The sequence below is a fragment of the Danio rerio genome, chromosome 10 (genome assembly GCF_052040795.2).
Source record: "Danio rerio strain M-AB ecotype USA chromosome 10, GRCz13ab, whole genome shotgun sequence".
Taxonomy (NCBI): domain Eukaryota; kingdom Metazoa; phylum Chordata; class Actinopteri; order Cypriniformes; family Danionidae; genus Danio; species Danio rerio.
In genome coordinates this window covers 4,410,001-4,427,500 of record NC_141030.1, presented here as the reverse complement: position 1 = coordinate 4,427,500, position 17,500 = coordinate 4,410,001, and the positions used below count along the sequence as shown (strand labels likewise).

General features: G+C 39.4%; 1 protein-coding gene and 1 long non-coding RNA gene across 2 annotated transcripts in view; one reads left to right on the top strand and one right to left on the bottom strand.

Moving 5' to 3' along the window:
• LOC147834968 (uncharacterized) overlaps positions 1-17,500 on the top strand; it is a 722,499-nt gene that overhangs the window by 384,805 nt on the left and 320,194 nt on the right. The gene's annotated exons all lie outside the window — the stretch shown is intronic.
• The window catches only part of mn1a (MN1 proto-oncogene, transcriptional regulator a), a 20,216-nt gene continuing 16,905 nt past the window's right edge, over positions 14,190-17,500 (bottom strand). The window contains exon 4 of the mRNA XM_087269964.1: positions 14,190-15,453. The gene's annotated coding sequence lies outside the window, so the exon portion shown is untranslated. The remainder of the gene's footprint in view (positions 15,454-17,500) is intronic.

Below are 17,500 nucleotides of genomic sequence, written 5' to 3'. Positions count from 1 at the left end.
CAGTTTTCTGTTCTTAGCTGACTGGAGTGGCACCCGATGTGGTCTTCTGCTGCTGTAGCCCATCCATCTCAAGGTTAGACGTGTTGTGGTTCAAAGATGCTCTTCTGCAGACCTCAGTTTTAACAAGTGATTATTTGAGTTACCGTCGCCTTTCTATCAGCTGGAACCGGTCTGGCCATTCTCCTCTGACCTCTGGCATCAATAAGGTATTTGCACCAACAGAACTGTCGCTCACTGGATATTTTCTCTTTTTTTGGACCATTCTCTGTAAACCCTAGATGTGGTTGTGCGTGAAAATCCCAGTAGATTAGCAGTTTTTGACATACTTAGACAAGCCCATCTGACACCAACAACCATGCCACGTTCAAAGTCACTTAAATCAGCTTTCTTCCCCATTCTGATGCTCAATTTGAACTGCAGATTACCGTCTTGACTATGTTTACATGCTTAAACGCAATGAGTTGCTGCCATGTGATTGGCTGTTTAGAAATTTGTGTTAACTAGCAGTTGGACAGGTGTACCTAATAAAGTGGCCGGTGAGTTTATATATTTAATATGTTTTTACCACTCTAATGTGACTGTTTACTCACTATTCCTACACACATTTTTGTCCAATCAGCTTCCAAAAGTTGACTTTAGGTGCCCTTTAAAAAAAATGGTGCCATAAATATAACTAATCAATACAATAAAGACCATAAACTGAAAAATATTTGTTTTCTTAGAGGGCAATTTTTTAAATTCATAATTATAATTCACCAAACAAGAACAAGCATATTCTTTGACTGAAATGAAAGCCGTTTTAAAACAGCTTGATACTAGTGGGGGCGAGGCAGGGGCGCAGAAGGTAGTGCTGTCGCCTCACAGCAAGAAGGTCGCTGGTTCGAGCCTCGGCTAGGTCAGTTGGGGTTTCTGTGTGGAGTTTGCATGTTCTCCGGGTTTCCCTGACAGTCCAAAGACATGCGGTACAGCTGAACTGGGTAGGCTAAATTGTCTGTAGTGTACTGTATGTGTGAATGAGTGTATGGATGTTTACCAGAGATGGGATGCAGTTGGAAAAGCATTCGCTGGGTAAAACATGTGCTGGATAAGTTGGCGGTTCATTCCGCTGTGGCGACCCCGGATTAATAAAGGGACTAAGCCAAAAAAGAAAATGAATGAATGAATACTGATGTCTTGCAAATTCTCAAAAAATATCAGAATACAATAGAAATTAGTTATTGGAAGTTAGTTATTAAAACTATTATGTTAAAAAAAAAATAAAAGTAAAACACAGATTTTTTTTATTTAACATAATATGTATTTGTGTAGCTAATGTATGCTAGCAATAACAATAATAATACTAATAATTAAAAAAAAAAAACATATAGCAAAATATATAGCTTTTTTTTACTCACACGTAATGGTGACTCCACCAGGTTTCATGGTTGGTTTAACCAACAAGATGTCTGTGGTCAACCACCTTCACCACAAAAGACATGATGGTTGACCAGTTTCACCAACTTTATTTTTGTTCCTGTGGGGAAAAAGAACAAGAATTTGGCCATGGCAAATTTGGCATCCGAATAACCCTGCATGTCAGGTAGTATAAACCCATGCATGCCCCAATATCATTTCCTTTGATCTGATATGCCTGTGCCGCTGACTTCCCTTCAGCTTGCTTCCCCCCAGCAGCGGATTGGCTTTCTCGCTCCGTAACGGCTCCAGTTTCAGCCTTAGGTCTCTGTCTCCAGCCTCCTTATCAGGTAACCAGCCTGCACCTAGCAGAGCAAAGCTTCAGCGGCAGGCCTAGAAAGTGACTCCATTGTAACGTAAAGCCTGCAGTCGATGCAAAATGCACAGACTCTAATGAGTGACCCAGTGGGGTAGCCATTAATTAGCCCAGATGGATAATTAGCGGTAATTAAGAGCATTTCCACCATCCGCCTTTTTTTTTTTTTTTTGTTATGTCAGCCGTTGCGTCAGCGCAGCCAATTTGTAAAGGTTTGGGTTAATTATTTTCGAAAGCGAATCAGATACTTTTGAGTCTGTCATCTCATTAAGCACATGAATGACAGGGGCCACGGAGCAGGTAACCTCGCCGCCGAGCCACGCGCTCCCCGTTAGATCCGGAATCTAATATGGAGATGCAGAAATTACAGACAGGGCACGGGATGAATTATTCAGTCAAGACTGCCAGTTCACTGATTAATTAATCATCAAGCACCTCTCTGCTGGGGTTTATCCGAGAGCCAGGCAAATGGACTGTTTGCGTTTAGCTGGATCTCTTTGTAGCGCTGGCTACAACTTGCAATCATCTAGAGACTTTGGAGTCATAAACAAGGCCCGAGTGAGAAGAGATGTTGACTTGCATTTTGCATTTATCTTTAAAACGTCTGCTAGCGACAGGAAGCGGCTCGCTAGTTAGCATCCAACACACACCTGTGGAAACAAGCTATAAATAAATAACACAAAACCCGTAGCTCCCTGAGTAAATTGTCTGGGAATAGTCGTGATTTAAAGCATCGATGTTCAATAAAGAACATGATTAATTCATTAAATAATGCAGGAGTGTCATGGTGTTTTAAAAAGCCTCTATTATGGGTTTTTGAACATGACCTTCTGTGCAGTGTGTAACACAGCACTAATATCCAGCTAAGGCTTGAATCTGAAAGTGCACAGTGTTTAAAACTATTGATTCATCTATAAAAGAGTCGAGTCGTTCGAGTCATAGTGCTTCAAATCAATCGTCTTGATAACGAGTCTTTAGTCATTTCGGCGGGACATCAATATGAAACTTAAGCCCCAACTAATTGTTGCGCACGCAATCCCAGGAAAATTGAACCCCCCCCGGCCCAGCCCCCGAAAAATAAAAAGAGGAAGACAAACACTGTTGCAGATCCCGGTTGAATCAAGTCGTGTGCTCAGCTGGATCCCACATAGCAAAATTTCTCTGGCCCAGCTCTGGCCCACACAATCAGGTTTTGCTTGGCCCACATGCCGCAGTGATTTACGGTACATGACTGGACCAAATCTGGCTTCCAGACAAGGGCCAAACATGGACCATATCTGGGCCAAGTCTCAAGTTAATAACTCATAACTGGGCCTGAACTGGGCCAGACAGGTTGGTGTGTCACGATTGCAATGAAATTGATAAACCCATGGAGTGATGAGTGATGGTGGCACCGTCTTTAAGGCGGCACACAAGATTTGGGCCAGATGAAAAACGTAGTATTTGGCCCAGATTTAAATATGTGATAAGTGGGCCATGTGAGTTTGGCCAGTCTTGACCCACATTTAAAATACACTAAAATCATTTTTGAGTAAAGAAAAAAAATTCTACCAATCAGGTCACTTTGAGAAAAAGCGTGCCCATAGTGTGCCTAAAGCGCATCACTCCATGGGTTTACCAATTTCATTGCAATCGTGACACACCAACCTATCTGGCCCAGTTCAGGCCCAGTTATGAGTTATTAACTTGGCTGAGACTTGGCCCAGATATGGTCCATGTTTGGCCCTTGTCTGGAAGCCAGATTTGGTCCAGTCATGTACCGTAATTTACTGCGGCATGTGGGCCAAGCAAAACCTGATTGTGTGGGCCAGATCTGGGCCAGAGAAATTTAGCTATTTGGGGGTGCCACCTCTGCCAAACCCAGGCCATGTTTGGCCCACATGCTGTATGCCAGTGCCGGATGAATGCCTGCTGTGCCAGCTTTATGCCAAATCTGGGTCAGAATTCTTTGCTACTAGGGATATATTATAGGAAGTGTGAGGGAAAGTGTTATTTTCTCTACTCAAAAATGAAACTGATGCTGTGTTCACACCAGACGCGGCAAGCGTGGATAAATCACGCTATTCTTGTGTAAATAGACACGTGAACATTTTGGGTCCTATCATAAACCCGGCGCAATGTGGCACAAGGCGTGAGGCAATTGTTGTTACCTAGTTTCAGCTTGACGCAAGAGTCGTTTTGACGTTAAAAATAGCAAATAATAATATGAAAAAATAAATAGCAAATGCATGTTAACCTGTGTCTACAAAGTCACACTCGAGCTGATACTTTTTCCAAGTGTGTGGTATATTCCATGGCGATGCAGTGGGGCAGTAGGTAGTGCTGTCGCCTCACAGCAAGAAGGTCGCTAGTTCGAGCCTCGGCTGAGTCAGTTGGCGTTTCTATGTGGAGTTTGCATGTTCTCCCCACGTTGGCGTGGGTTTCCTCTGGGTGCTCCAGTTTCCGCCACAGTCCAAAGACATGCGGTATGGGTAAATTGTGAAGGCTGAATTGTCCGCAGTGTATGGGTGTAAATGAGTGTGTATGGATGTTTGCCAGGGATGGTTTGAAGCTGGATGAGCAAACATGAGCTGGATAGGTTGGCGGTTAATTCCGCTGTGGTGACCCCAGATTAATAAAGGCACTAAGCTGAAAAGAAATGAATGGTACTTTTCGTGTCACTTCCGGTGTGTGGAATATTCCCTTTCCGTAAAGAATCTGTCATTGTAAATTTGTTTCGGGACTGGTAAAAGTGTTTCGTGTCTTATTCATTTTTTTTTCATTTCATCATTTCGTTTTTCTTGTCGGCTTAGTCCCTTCATTAATCCGGGGTCGCCACAGCAGAATGAACCGCCAACTTATCCAGCAAGATTTTACGCAGCGGATCCCCTTCCAGCTGCAACCCATCTCTGGGAAACATCCACACACACATTCACACACACACACTCATTCACTACGGACAATTTAGCCTACCCAATTCACCTGTACGGCATGTCTTTGGACTGTGGGGGAAACCGGAGGAAACCTACACGAAGGCAGGGAGAACATGCAGACTCCACACAGAAACACCAACTAAGCCGAGATTCGAACCCGCGACCCAGCGACCTTTTTGATGTGAGGCGACAGCACTACCTACTGCGCCACTGCCTCGCCCTCATTTTTTTATTTATTTATTTTTTTCTAAAATGAAAATTCACTAAAATGCGTTCGTGTGGGTTTCCTCCGGGTGCTTCGGTTTCCCCCACAGTCCAAAGACATTCGGTACAGGTGAATTGGGTAGGCTAAATTGTCCGTAGTGTATGAGTGTGTGTGCGTGAATGTTTCCCAGAGATGGGTTTCGGCTGGAAGGGCATCCACTGCGTAAAAACTTGCTGGATAAGTTGGCGGTTCATTCCGCTGTGGCTACCCCGGATTAATAAAGGGACTAAGCCAACAAGAAAATGAATGGGGAATGTAAATTTGTTTCGTCCTTGGTAAAATGTTTTTTCCTATGTAATTGTGTCTTTTGATAGGGAAAAATGTTAAAGCAATGCTCTAAACACTTCTTCAGTTGAAAGTTTTAAACTGCTCACATTTACAACTCAGGAATTTCGCAGATATTTTTTACATGAGGGTTGGTGTTTTTCCAAATACTAAAGGAAAACAACAGCTCCAATCCTGAGTTGTACATACTGATAAAGCTGATTTTGTCCAATAGGAGCATATAACAACTTCGTTTTCCTGCACTAATCAAAGCTCAGGGAGCTGAAATGCGGCTCAGGTTACAGCGAGGGGCTGCTGGAGGAGTTTGCGGCTGCCTGGCAGAGGAAAACGGCAGGAGGCCTTCGCTCGGTGTGACGAGGGGGGGGGGGGGAAAACGCACAGTGGGCCATCAGCACAGCAGCACAGCTGCTTTTTTCAGTCCATCACAGACCCCCAAACTCCCCCCAGCTCCTGACACGCTGAGGCCTTCTCTGGAAGACAAGGAGAGGTCAGCCAGCAGCTAAAGGTGGGGGGCTTTGAGGAATTGGAGGGAAAGGGAGTGAAAAAGAGAGAAAAGAGGCGAAAAGAAAAAGCTGTATTGATGTTTCCAGCCCTGAATCCCAAGCCATGTTGAGTCATACGTACGGCAACCGACCAAGAGCCACAAGTCAAGCTCGTGGGGGGATGGGGGTCCACCAAATCTATATCCATATGGTCTGGATCATGAGCGGTCCTCAACTGGTGGGTCACGACCTGAAAACAGCTTGCAGGTCTGATTGGAAAAGGTCACTCAGAGCAAAACGATGTTGAATGCAAAAATGGCGACACTGTTTGCCAAATGCAAACGCACGAATATGAGACTTAACGACTTTTAAAAGAAAACAATCCCTGGTTCTTTCGTGGTTGAATATTAGTCGCTACAAGTGAGAGCAATTTTGTGTAATAAACAACGTTTGATGGTTGCAGACAGCATTATTTGATTTATTTATGCATCTTCATTTAACAGAATGTGACGTTTCCATTCAGTGCATTATGATTAGATGTTTTAAAGGCAGCAAGTAATATAAATAGCAAAACATTATTAATAGTAAATGAAAAATGCTTATATATATACACTGTAAAACCCAACAGTCAACTTTATTAAATGAAATGAATGAAGGTAACTCAAAAAAATGACTGAAAGTAAATTCTACTCATTTGAAAAGAGTTTTGAACTCAGTGTTGAAGGTTATGAGTTAATTAAATACCTCATTACTTCAACTTAAATGAAATAAGTTCACAGTACTCATATAGATTATTCGTTTTTTAACTCAAATGGTTTGTAGCAATTGGTTTCCTCAAACGGTTTGAGTTCCCTTAACTTATTGTTTTACAGTACTCAGTTGATTTAAGTTCTCTTTATTTATTGGGTTTTACTGTGCTCAAATTGCTGTTTACTCACATGGATTAAGTTCACAGTACTCATTAGGATTAGTTTTTGAACTTAAATGGTTTGTTGCAATTTACCATGTTACCTTAGCTTAACAGTTTATATATATATATATATATATATATATATATATATATATATATATATATATATATATATATATAAACTGTTAAGCTAAGGTAACTCAAACCATTTGAGAAAACCGATTGCAACAAACCATATAAGTTCAAAAACTTATCCTAATGAGTGCTGTGAACTTAATCCATTTGAGTAATTAATTCATGCCCCTCGCTGCTGGAATCAGCTTCCAGAAATGATCAGATGTGCGCCAACATTAGGCACATTCAAATCAAGACTGAAAACACATCTGTTTAGCTGTGCCTTTACTGAATGAGCACTGTGCTGCGTCCGACAGATTGCAGACAGATTGTTTTTTGTTTTTTTTACTCATTTTTATTATTCGTTTTAATTTTTATTTGACTTGTTTCTTTTATTCTTGTTTATCTAAAGCACTTTAAATTGCCACAGTGTATGAAATATGCTATATAAATAAACTTGCCTTGCCTTGCCTTGCCTTAAAACCATCTAGAAGTTTCAACTTCCAGTTACAATAATCTATCAAACTGAGGAAATGCTTACTTTCAATGCAGCTTATGCACTCTGGATCAAAAAAGTAAGCTAAACTAACAACATATATGTGTATGCTAGAACGTATAAATGTAAAGAAGGTTTACTGGTCAAGATTGTAAAAGCGTGAAATTGACGTCACAGTTTAGAACAGTTGCTATTAAGGGGCTTGCGGTGTCATCACTCAATCAGCACTGTCAAGACGTAATAAATGCGAGGTAATTAGTCACATGACATTCATGGCTCAGGTGATTGACTAAAACAATGTGTAAAAGATGAACGCAGTGTGCTTTCAGCCGAGCGAGTGCCATTCAGATAAATGGGAATGCTAGCAGGCAGAAAACTTGTGTTTACACAAAAACCATCCATTCATTTTCTTTTCGGCTCAGTCCCTTTATTAATCTGGTGGAACGATCAGTCCTTGTGTTGAGTTTTGGTACCAAAGCACATAGGGCTGCTGAGGTGGGGCTATTTAAAATTCAATCCAAGCTCATTCTGGAAACGTAGCCCCGCGGACGTTTCTGGAGACCGCGATTTACGTGGCTGGAGTTACGTATGGCCGCGTTTAGTTTTTTTCGAGCAAATGCTGCTGGGCGGTGTGGCGCCGCTCCGCCCCTCCTCTTCGCGCTCGCCGGCTGACGGCTCACCTCTAAGTGGAGGGCTTTCCCGATGCAACCAGTTTGTCCGCTTAGCTCACAGCGGAGCAGAGGCCCCGGAGGAAGAGGAGGAGGAGCCGGCCGCGGGGACGACGACCGGGATTGAGTCCGGGGAATATCGGTTCCGGAAATCAGGTAAGACGAAAAACGGAATCCGATAAAAATAAGTACGAGAAAGCGGCGGGATCCGAAAACGCGGTCGAAATCGAAGACGAGGGCTTTTGCTTTTTTTTTTTTCTGGACGGCTTTTGCGAACAGTCGCTCGGGTTTAGGGAAGAAGGAGAAGGAAGAGGAGGGTGGCTGAGTCGGCCGACCCGGCGGCTTTTCGTGCTAGAACGGCGCGGGCGCGAATGGCCCGCGCTCCCGATAGGCGCCCGAGACGTGAAAAAGCGCGCACAGCGGCCTCTCGCGGATCCGCGAAAACAAAAACCGCTCGAATACGTACCTCCCGGGACGTAAATCACGGTCTGCAGAAACGTCCGCGGGGCTACGTTTCCACAATGAGCCCGGGTTGTTAAAATTTGATAGTACAGTTTAATACCTGTGTTCATAATGTAGTTTTGAAATGTTAAAGCTTTAGAAGTGATAGAGCAAAACAGTGATGTGTCCATCCAGAAAGTCTGTTCTGGATCTTATAGGCCCTATTGTACAGTAAAGAAGGTTTACGGGTCAACATTGTAAAAGCCTGAAATTGACGTCACAGTTTAGTACAGTTGCTTTTGAGGGGCTTGCGGTGTCATCACTCAATCAGCACTGTCAAGACGTAATAAATGCGAGGCAATTAGTCACATGACATCCATGGCTCAGGTGATTGACTAAAACAATGTGTAAAAGATGCACGCAGTTCAGTCCCTTTATTAATCAGGGGTCACCACTGCGGAATGAATCGCCGACTTATCCTGCATATGTTTTACACAGCGGAACACATCATTGGGAAACACTCACACACTCATACACACACTATGAACAATTTAGATTACCTAATTCACCAATAGTGCAAGTGTTTGGACTGTGGGGGAAACCGGACCACCTGGAGGAAACCAACGCAAACACAGGGAGAACATGCAAACTCCACACAGAAATGACAACTGACCTAGCAGAGGCTCAAACCAGCGACTTTTGCTACCCACTGCGCCATCGAGCCGCTGAATTTATTTTTTTTTAAGAAAAATAATTTAGTTAGCATACACCATCAGCAGACTTAACGTCCAATATCAAAGCAGGGTTCCATTCAAGGCCCACTAGATCAAATGATCTACAACCTGTCAAATAAATCAGCGGCACACTTCCCATGCACATATTTAATGCAAACGCAAACGTTGGCAAATGCCTTCGGTGACATTTAGCGCTTTTACTTTCTCAATGAAGGCTCCATATAACAATCAGTCAATCACGTCCCGCGGTCTCCCTCCCACCACCTCCCAAACAGATAAGGCACATGGAAGTCTTTACAAGCCATCCAAAACCATTAGAGATAATAGAAGCGTTAAGTGAATCCAAGCAGCCTGAAGCAGCCAGTGCCACCAGGTTCCTCGGCCCATAGAGCTCAAACAAAAGGAAGTTTCAGGCAAGCGTCCACCCTAATGGGGACAGAAAGAAAAATATCAAGATTACGAAGCATTCCCAAGCACAAGAGATCCTCTCCATCCCCCTTTCCTCCTAAAGAAAGAAAAAAAAAGCGGAGAAATGTCTCTCTTTTCAGGCAGCTTGCTTTTGGATGAGCTCTCCTTAAAAAGATAGCAAAATCTTTGTTTATTCCTATTGTTGGAGAGGTGGGGGGTGGATTTCCCCCCTCTTTCTCTCTCTATGCTGATTTCCATCGGCTCTGCCCAGCTATTTAAGTGTGCATTGTGAAGGCTGACCTATGAAAAATTCAGAGGACAGACAAGAGACCCAAGCCAGTGGCCCTCCGCTGCTGGGCTCCTTGGGGATCGCTGGACTGTGGGAGACACTGCCATTTGCACACCAATTGCTGAATCCCATTCTTGAAGCCAAGCTGGGCTTAGATACCCCTCCTCCATCTCCTCCTCCTCCTCCTCCACCACTTTTTCTCCCGTCCTCCAGCAGTCCCACCATGGTGTTCCTCTGTGAGGGGAGATGAATAGGAAAACCTGCTTTGGGACTGAATGAATGCGCAGACTGTCAAAGCTCTCAAAGGCCTGCAATTTTAGAGCCACTTGTGTTGCATATTAACATGTATGTGAGGACTAAACCATGTGGCCACGCTCCGGCCAACACACGCGCTGGGGAATGGCAAAGCGATCGCTGTCTTAAACAAACATGCGTCGCAGGTTTGAACAGCACTATGTTGCCTGCCCTGGAAGAGAGAAACGGCTTCAAGTTGGAGGCAAATCAAATCAGCATTTAATACGCTTAAGTGAGACGTAATGACATCAGGAGGGTGGACTTATTAAAATGCGATCGATTAACGACTCTAAAAATGCACAGATCTAATTTAATGTGTTTTTTTCTTTTGTTGTCGACTAATGCACCACCGAAAGTTGTTCGTAAACATGACTGTAAACGCCTGTCGTAATGACAACCAACAATAGTCGCGGCAGAGTTTTGCAGTCATCTCCAAATGGGAAAACTGTCTCACTGTAGCTCCAGTAAATTGGAAAAACAAGAGCAAGAATGTCTGGCGCCAGCCAAAGAAAATGCACCTTCGGCCTAACTGCACTAGGACATTTTTCAGACTGCGTTTCCTGTTAGAGATTCCGTCTCTTAGACGGTGCGTCACTCTTGGGAATCAGAATCGCCGTGGTATTGACTCCTTCTCCGCTGCACTGGAATAGAGACGCAAATATCAGCAAGGACGTGCAGAGCGCACAAAACACGAGGACATCACACGGTGACATTACAACTGAAATCTAGCATGTTTAATGCATGATGACTTGTTGGGGCATTTAGGTGCTACTACTCGAGACTTGTTTTAGATTAACCTCTTAAGGCCCAAACTGTTTTTTTTACATGCATTTTTTATTTCTCTTTGCTATTTGCGCTTATTGGAACCTAATTAGAATAAACCATAAGTATCATCTTTTGATGTACTTTTAGAGAAAAAATTATGTCCATATATGTGGACTCGTAGTCTGAATTTCCATAAAACACCTTTTCCTGACTGTTACTCTTTTAATGCATATATAACATATACATTTTTTTTTAACATGTTTTAACTATCAGAAAGTAAAACAACATTTTTTGCCCATTTTGGACAGTTTAAAATAGTGTTTAGAACATTTTATATGCTGCAAAACAGTTGCAGGATGACATTGTATGTCTGTAACAACATATAAAACATTCAAAGTAATTTAAATAGCCACTTAAGAGCTAAAATGTGCTGTCCACGTATGTGGCTACTAAGCCCTAGGAGGCTAATGAAGTGAATAAATGGTGGGTGACAACCCTAAAACAAATTTAGCAATTTGCTAAATACTAAAATGCTAAAAATTAAAAATTAACAGGATCATGCATTTGAAAAAATAAATAAATAAATAAATAAATAAATATATATATATATATATATATATATGTATGTATGTATATATATATATATATATACACACACACACACACACACAACTTTAGGATATAATGTTTATTGGTAACACTTTAAGTCACAATTAAAATATTATTAGGAATTAACGAACACTACTAGCTTAATAAACCACTAATTATCTGTTTATTAATAGTTAGTAAGGTAGAAGTTGGGTTTAGCAACTTTTACACCACAGTTGTTGAATTAAACACTTTTCTGGTCTATATATGAGTCCCACCAGCCCAGTGCCCAGGTAACAGGTTGTTGCTAGATCGGATATGGATGCAGCCGGAAGTTAACGAGAATTATTTATATTATTTAGTAAATTTCCCATTTATTGTATTTTATTAAAGTCTACCCCCACCCCAACCCTACACCCAACCGTCACAGCACTGTAAAAATATTAATTATTGTTATACAGTGTCATAAAAAATGCTGCTATATTAATGTGCATATTGCACTTCCAGCCGGCCCCGTATTGACTTTACCCAGGTAACACTTTCAAAAGTGTTGAATATATACACCTCTGCAGCGTAAAACATTTTACACTAGGAGTGTAAGAATACACACCACATTAAATGTTTTAACACCTGGAGAGCAAATTGTCCAGTTTACATAAAAGGTCTTATTTTGGTCATAAAAAGGTCATAAAAGGTCTTAAATTGCACTTTCTTCTTTAGTCCAACACTGAAAAAAGTGTTGCATGCAGAACTGTTGCAAACAATTTATTTGTGTTGAATTTAAAACAAACAAATTAAATTTAATAATGTTCAACTTAATTTGCTTGTTTAAATTCAACCCAAATAAATTGTTTACAACCCCTTAACGTAAAAAAATTGAGTAAATTCAAGGAATCATCTTTGAATAATTTTTTTCAGTGTACCAGCCCAGTGTATAAATTACACTTTAAAAAGTATTAAATATATACACTAAAGCAGAGTAAATCATTTCATACAAAGAGTGCAAAAACTGTATACTAGATTAAATACTCTATCACCACTGCCAGGTCATATTTAGCAGCATTTTTCTTTAAACTGACATGAGTAAACGCTAACATTTTTCCCACATGAAATTCACAAAAAAAAAAGGTTATTTGAATGTTTTAATATGCTGGAATAATAATAACATAACGTGTCAACAAACTCTGTTCTGTTGCCTTACTAAAATGAGTGTTTAAGTGTTTAATTTAACCCACATCAGTGTTAAAAACAGTGTATGTACACTTGGATTTGAACACTATAACACTACAAGGACTTACACCTCACAATTTGCTGTCTAACACTACTAGCTTAATAAACTACTAATTAGCTGTTTATTAATAGTTAGTGAGGTAGAAGTTGGGTTTAGGTTTTGGGTCAGCTTAAGGTTGCAGAATAAGATCATACTTTAAAACTAGGCCGACACCGAATCTGTGCACGCAGAAATCTGCAGATTTTTAGCCCATCATTGAGTGTGTTTACTTGTGTAAATGTGTGTAAATTTACATTTATTTGGTTTTTAACTTAATTTCACTAATATTATTGTGATATAATAATAGTAATACTGAAATGTTCGTATGACAATACAGTTTGTAAAGTAATCATTTTTGTCTTTGTTTACCAAACAAGTAAATCTATTTGGATTTGCATTGTAAACATTAAATAAAGGTTAAAAATGTATTATTTTTTATTTCATATATTTCGTTTCGTATATTTCGTTTATTAAGGTTTTCATTATGATACTCCTAAATTAATTCCACATAAATCCACAGGTTTTTACCAAATCCTAAGCAGAAATAACATAAAACAAATGTCTGCAGATTCTGTCTGGCCCTATTTATAATTAATAATGAACAGTTAGTATCTTAATAATAGGCAGGTAATAAGCCAGTAGTTAATAGCTTAATTGTGACCTAATCTAAAGTGCTGCAGTTTTTTTTTTTTTGTGTTCGGCCGTTAAATTTCTGCTCTTGCATTTACAAAGTTGATTATTCATCGTCTTGTTAGTCATTCTGCAGATATTCTTCTTGGGCCTGTGCAGTTGATGATTATATTACTAAGTAATCTCAGGCTTTTATTTCTGCTCTGCATTGTTTCTGAAACAAAACCAGTTGAGTAGCACTGAACTAGAACATCTGGTTAGTGTAATCAGCACATGTTGTGTGCATACACATGCACATTATGCAGTCTTCTAGGAACCAAGAGGTTTGGAAGCAGCCCTTGGTTGATTTGCAAACACAATAACTATTGCACTGCTTGAAATTTCACTTTGCAAGCTTGATCTGGTTCCACTATCAATAGGCAATGATTTACATTAAGAATACCGGAGTAATCACAGCCGATACTCCAGAGACCCAACCACCCAAACCCAGCGGTCTCAAAGACCGTCCAAACCACTGGAGATTTGTAGCCGAGCATTTCACAAACAGTCTCCTCCTTTGACTTCTCTCCCTCTCTCTCAGCTGAAACTATTTTCCCACTGTTTAAGATTAGTTCAGTGTAAACATAAAGACGGCATTTCTCAGGCATATCTCAAACCCGGTGCCCCCTAATCAAACGAAAATGGATCTAATCATACAGAAACCGCTTTTAAAACAATCCTCGTCGCCATTTAGGAACTTCAAGCGGTAGCTCTGGCTACAGAGAGCATGCTAATTTAGGTTTTCTCTCGGGAAGAGCGCCACATTTCATAGGAAAATATTGAATGAGACGACGGCGGAGGATTCAGCACAGACCAAACGGAGAAGACATATAATTTACAACATATTTATTGTTAATAAGTGATTCATATTATACAGGTTATTTACAAAAGAAACTCTGCGGGCACAAATAACTTCACTTTAAGCTTTGTGTATATCACAATAATGAGAGAAAGGAGGTAGAACAAGGAAACCGAGAGGTGTCGAAGACGGACCAAAAAAATTGGTTAAAGACCTTTTCTCTCCAGAAAGAAAAAGAAAACTATTTTCTTAAAAGGAAAGTCTTTTGTCTCCAACTATTGTCCTCGCTTGAATAGCCTGCCAATTCCGACTAAACATATTCACCATCAGTTGGTTTAAAGGCAGAGGGAAGCTCGGGGTCTCAATGGAGGCTTGGTAAAGAGAGAAAACCCAAGCAAAGGAGAGTTTCGACTTGAAACAATGGCATTCCGATGCCGGCCAGGCAGGTCACAAAGGGATGTTCTCAGGGTGAATATCAAATTTCCAAAAACAGTAGGGACAGGACAGAACCCCCACCGGCCTTTCAAAGTCAAAAGGTTGACCCACCACAGACACAGCGCCTGGTGCTGAAGACCTCTAAGAATGGGAAGCTTTATAACACGCTGCTTCCCTCTCGTGTGAAGGAATTTACCGCTTAGAAAGCGAAGAAACAAAAAAAAATTGTGATAACGTAACATGGATTAAACGCGATGGCGAAGTTCTCCTTTTGACACAAATAAAGGAGCTTTGCTGAACAAACAAGGCTAATAAATATTTATAGAGAGAGCGACATGCTCTTGTACTAACTAGTTAAACCCTCACTTGCAAGTCTTAAAATAAAATTGAGGTAATTCCAGCAAAAAAAACAAAAAAAAAATCGACTTTATGGGATAAAAAATACACTAAAAGCACTAAAAAGTCTCGCTGTCCAAGATTCCAGTCTGCTGTGCTTTGTGTATTTCCTGTATCCCATTGTCTTTCCTCTCTCTAGTCAATCTAAAGAGAGTTTGTTGGCCCGAAGACTTGCTCTACGGACACCCGGAGAGCTTTGCGGCTAGTAAAGAGAAAAAAAAAAAAGTATCCAATTACTGCTGGAAAACACCAAGCCAGCCATCATCCTTACAGTTACGGAAAGCAGCCAGCGAGGTCCCAAAGTGGTTAGAGTTGTTCTGGATGAGTTTAAGTCGCATCTGGAAGTGAGAGGAACAGCAGGGGCCCCTCCGTCCCACCCCCACCCCCAAGTCCCGAGGTTTCCGGACACCGCGGGTGGCTTCCTTCAGGTCCCACCCCCACCCTCACAGCGAGATCGTGCAGCACCTGTGGAGAGATGCGACACATGTCAGTCATCTTGTCGCCATGGAATCGCCACCGACGGCTCGCAGGAATAGCAACGGGAGCCGTCGCGCTCAAACGGCGGGAGACAGATGGTATGTCGTCTGCGGCTCGTTCCTTGGAAATTAGGCAAATCGGTACAGATCATGAAACACACGTTACCGGCAGGCTGGGTTCTATGGAGTCAGATCAGTTTCAAAAATAATATATTTGTAAAATAAAATTAATTCATGAACAGCACAATTCACATTTACAAAATACAATTTATAAATTCAAAACACAATTCTTTCATACAACACACAATTTGTGAATCCACAAGTGAAAATCAAAAATATTTTCACTAAATGAATTGGATTTCTGTATTTATGAATCGTTTTTTGAATTTACGAATTGAATTTGTGTAATTATGAATCGTTTTTTGAATTTACGAGTTGAATTTGTGTAAATATAAATATTTTTTTATTTACGAATTGAATTTGTGTAATTTTTATATTTTTTTTATTTAGAATTGAATTTGTGTAATTATGCATCGTTTTTTGAATTTTCGAATTGGATTTGTGTATTTATGAATCGTGTTTTGAATTGGCTAATTGAATTTGTGTAAATATGAATCGTTTTTTAAATTTACGAATCGAATTTGTGCATTTATGAATCGTGTTTTGAATTTACGAATTGGGTTTGTGTATTTATGAATCGTGTTTTGAATTTATTAATTAGATTTATGTATTTATGAATCGTTTTTTAAATTGAAGAATTGGATTTGCGTATTTTTGAATTCTGTTTTGAATTGACAAATTGAATTTGTGTAATATGAATCGTTTTTTTAATTTACGAATTGGATTTGTCCATTTATAATTCGTGTTTTAAATTCATGACTTAGAATTGTGCATTTATAATTCGTGTTTTGAATTCATGATTTAGAATTGTGCATTTATGAATCTTGCTTTGAATATACAAATTGGATTTATGTATTTATGAATTGTCTTTTGAACTTACGAATTACATTTGTGTATTTTTGAATCGTGTTTTGAATTGACGATTTGAACATGTGAAAGTATGAATCGTGTTTTAAATTTACAAATTGGATTTGCATATTTTAAAATTGTGTTTTAAATCAACGAATTGGATTTGTGTATTTTTAAATCTTGTTATGAATTTACGAATTACATTTGTGTATTTTTGAATCGTGTTTTGAATTCATGAATTGGATTTGTGCATTTATCAATCGTGTTTTGAATTTACAAATTAGATTTGTGTATTTATTAATTGTGTTATGAATTAATGAATTGGATTTAGTAAATGTGAATTGTGTTGTGGATGTATAAATTATATTTTGTAAATTTATTATTTTTGAGACTGATCTGGCTCTATAAGTTCATGTATTTTCTCATTTCATAATAAATAAACAAGCCATAATCAATAAGCCAACCTTTGAACAAACCAAAAAGTACACAAAATTACACATAAAATATCCAATTAGGCAAAGCAAATTAGGTAATCTAATATAAAAATGAACACCAACACAATAAAAAAAACATTATTGTAAATTTAAAAGTAATACCAAATCAGTTGCTATAATCATATCAGAGGTACTACAATTAAATAAACATCTTAAAACATCAACATTTTAATTATTTAAAATAAATATGGAAAGTATATAAAGCAAATTTGGCAAGATAATATCATAACTTCATAATATAATATTATAACAAAGATAATATCATATAACTTCAAAGTAAAACTATACATTTTATATCTAATAAACAAATTCTATCTAAAACTTAACTTTAACTTAATTTAAATACCCATAATAACTATAAACAAAAATAGTGTTTAATTGATGCTAACATAACCATGTATCATATATTATAGAAATATTGCATACACAATATATTATTTTAAATGTATTATAATCAATACATTCAATGTCATTATTAGCATTAGGTATTTTGGGAGTCAGGAAGATGACTTGATTACATCATTCGCAATGCTTCATGGGAGTGGGTGGTGACTGGTATGCTTTTTGGAGCAA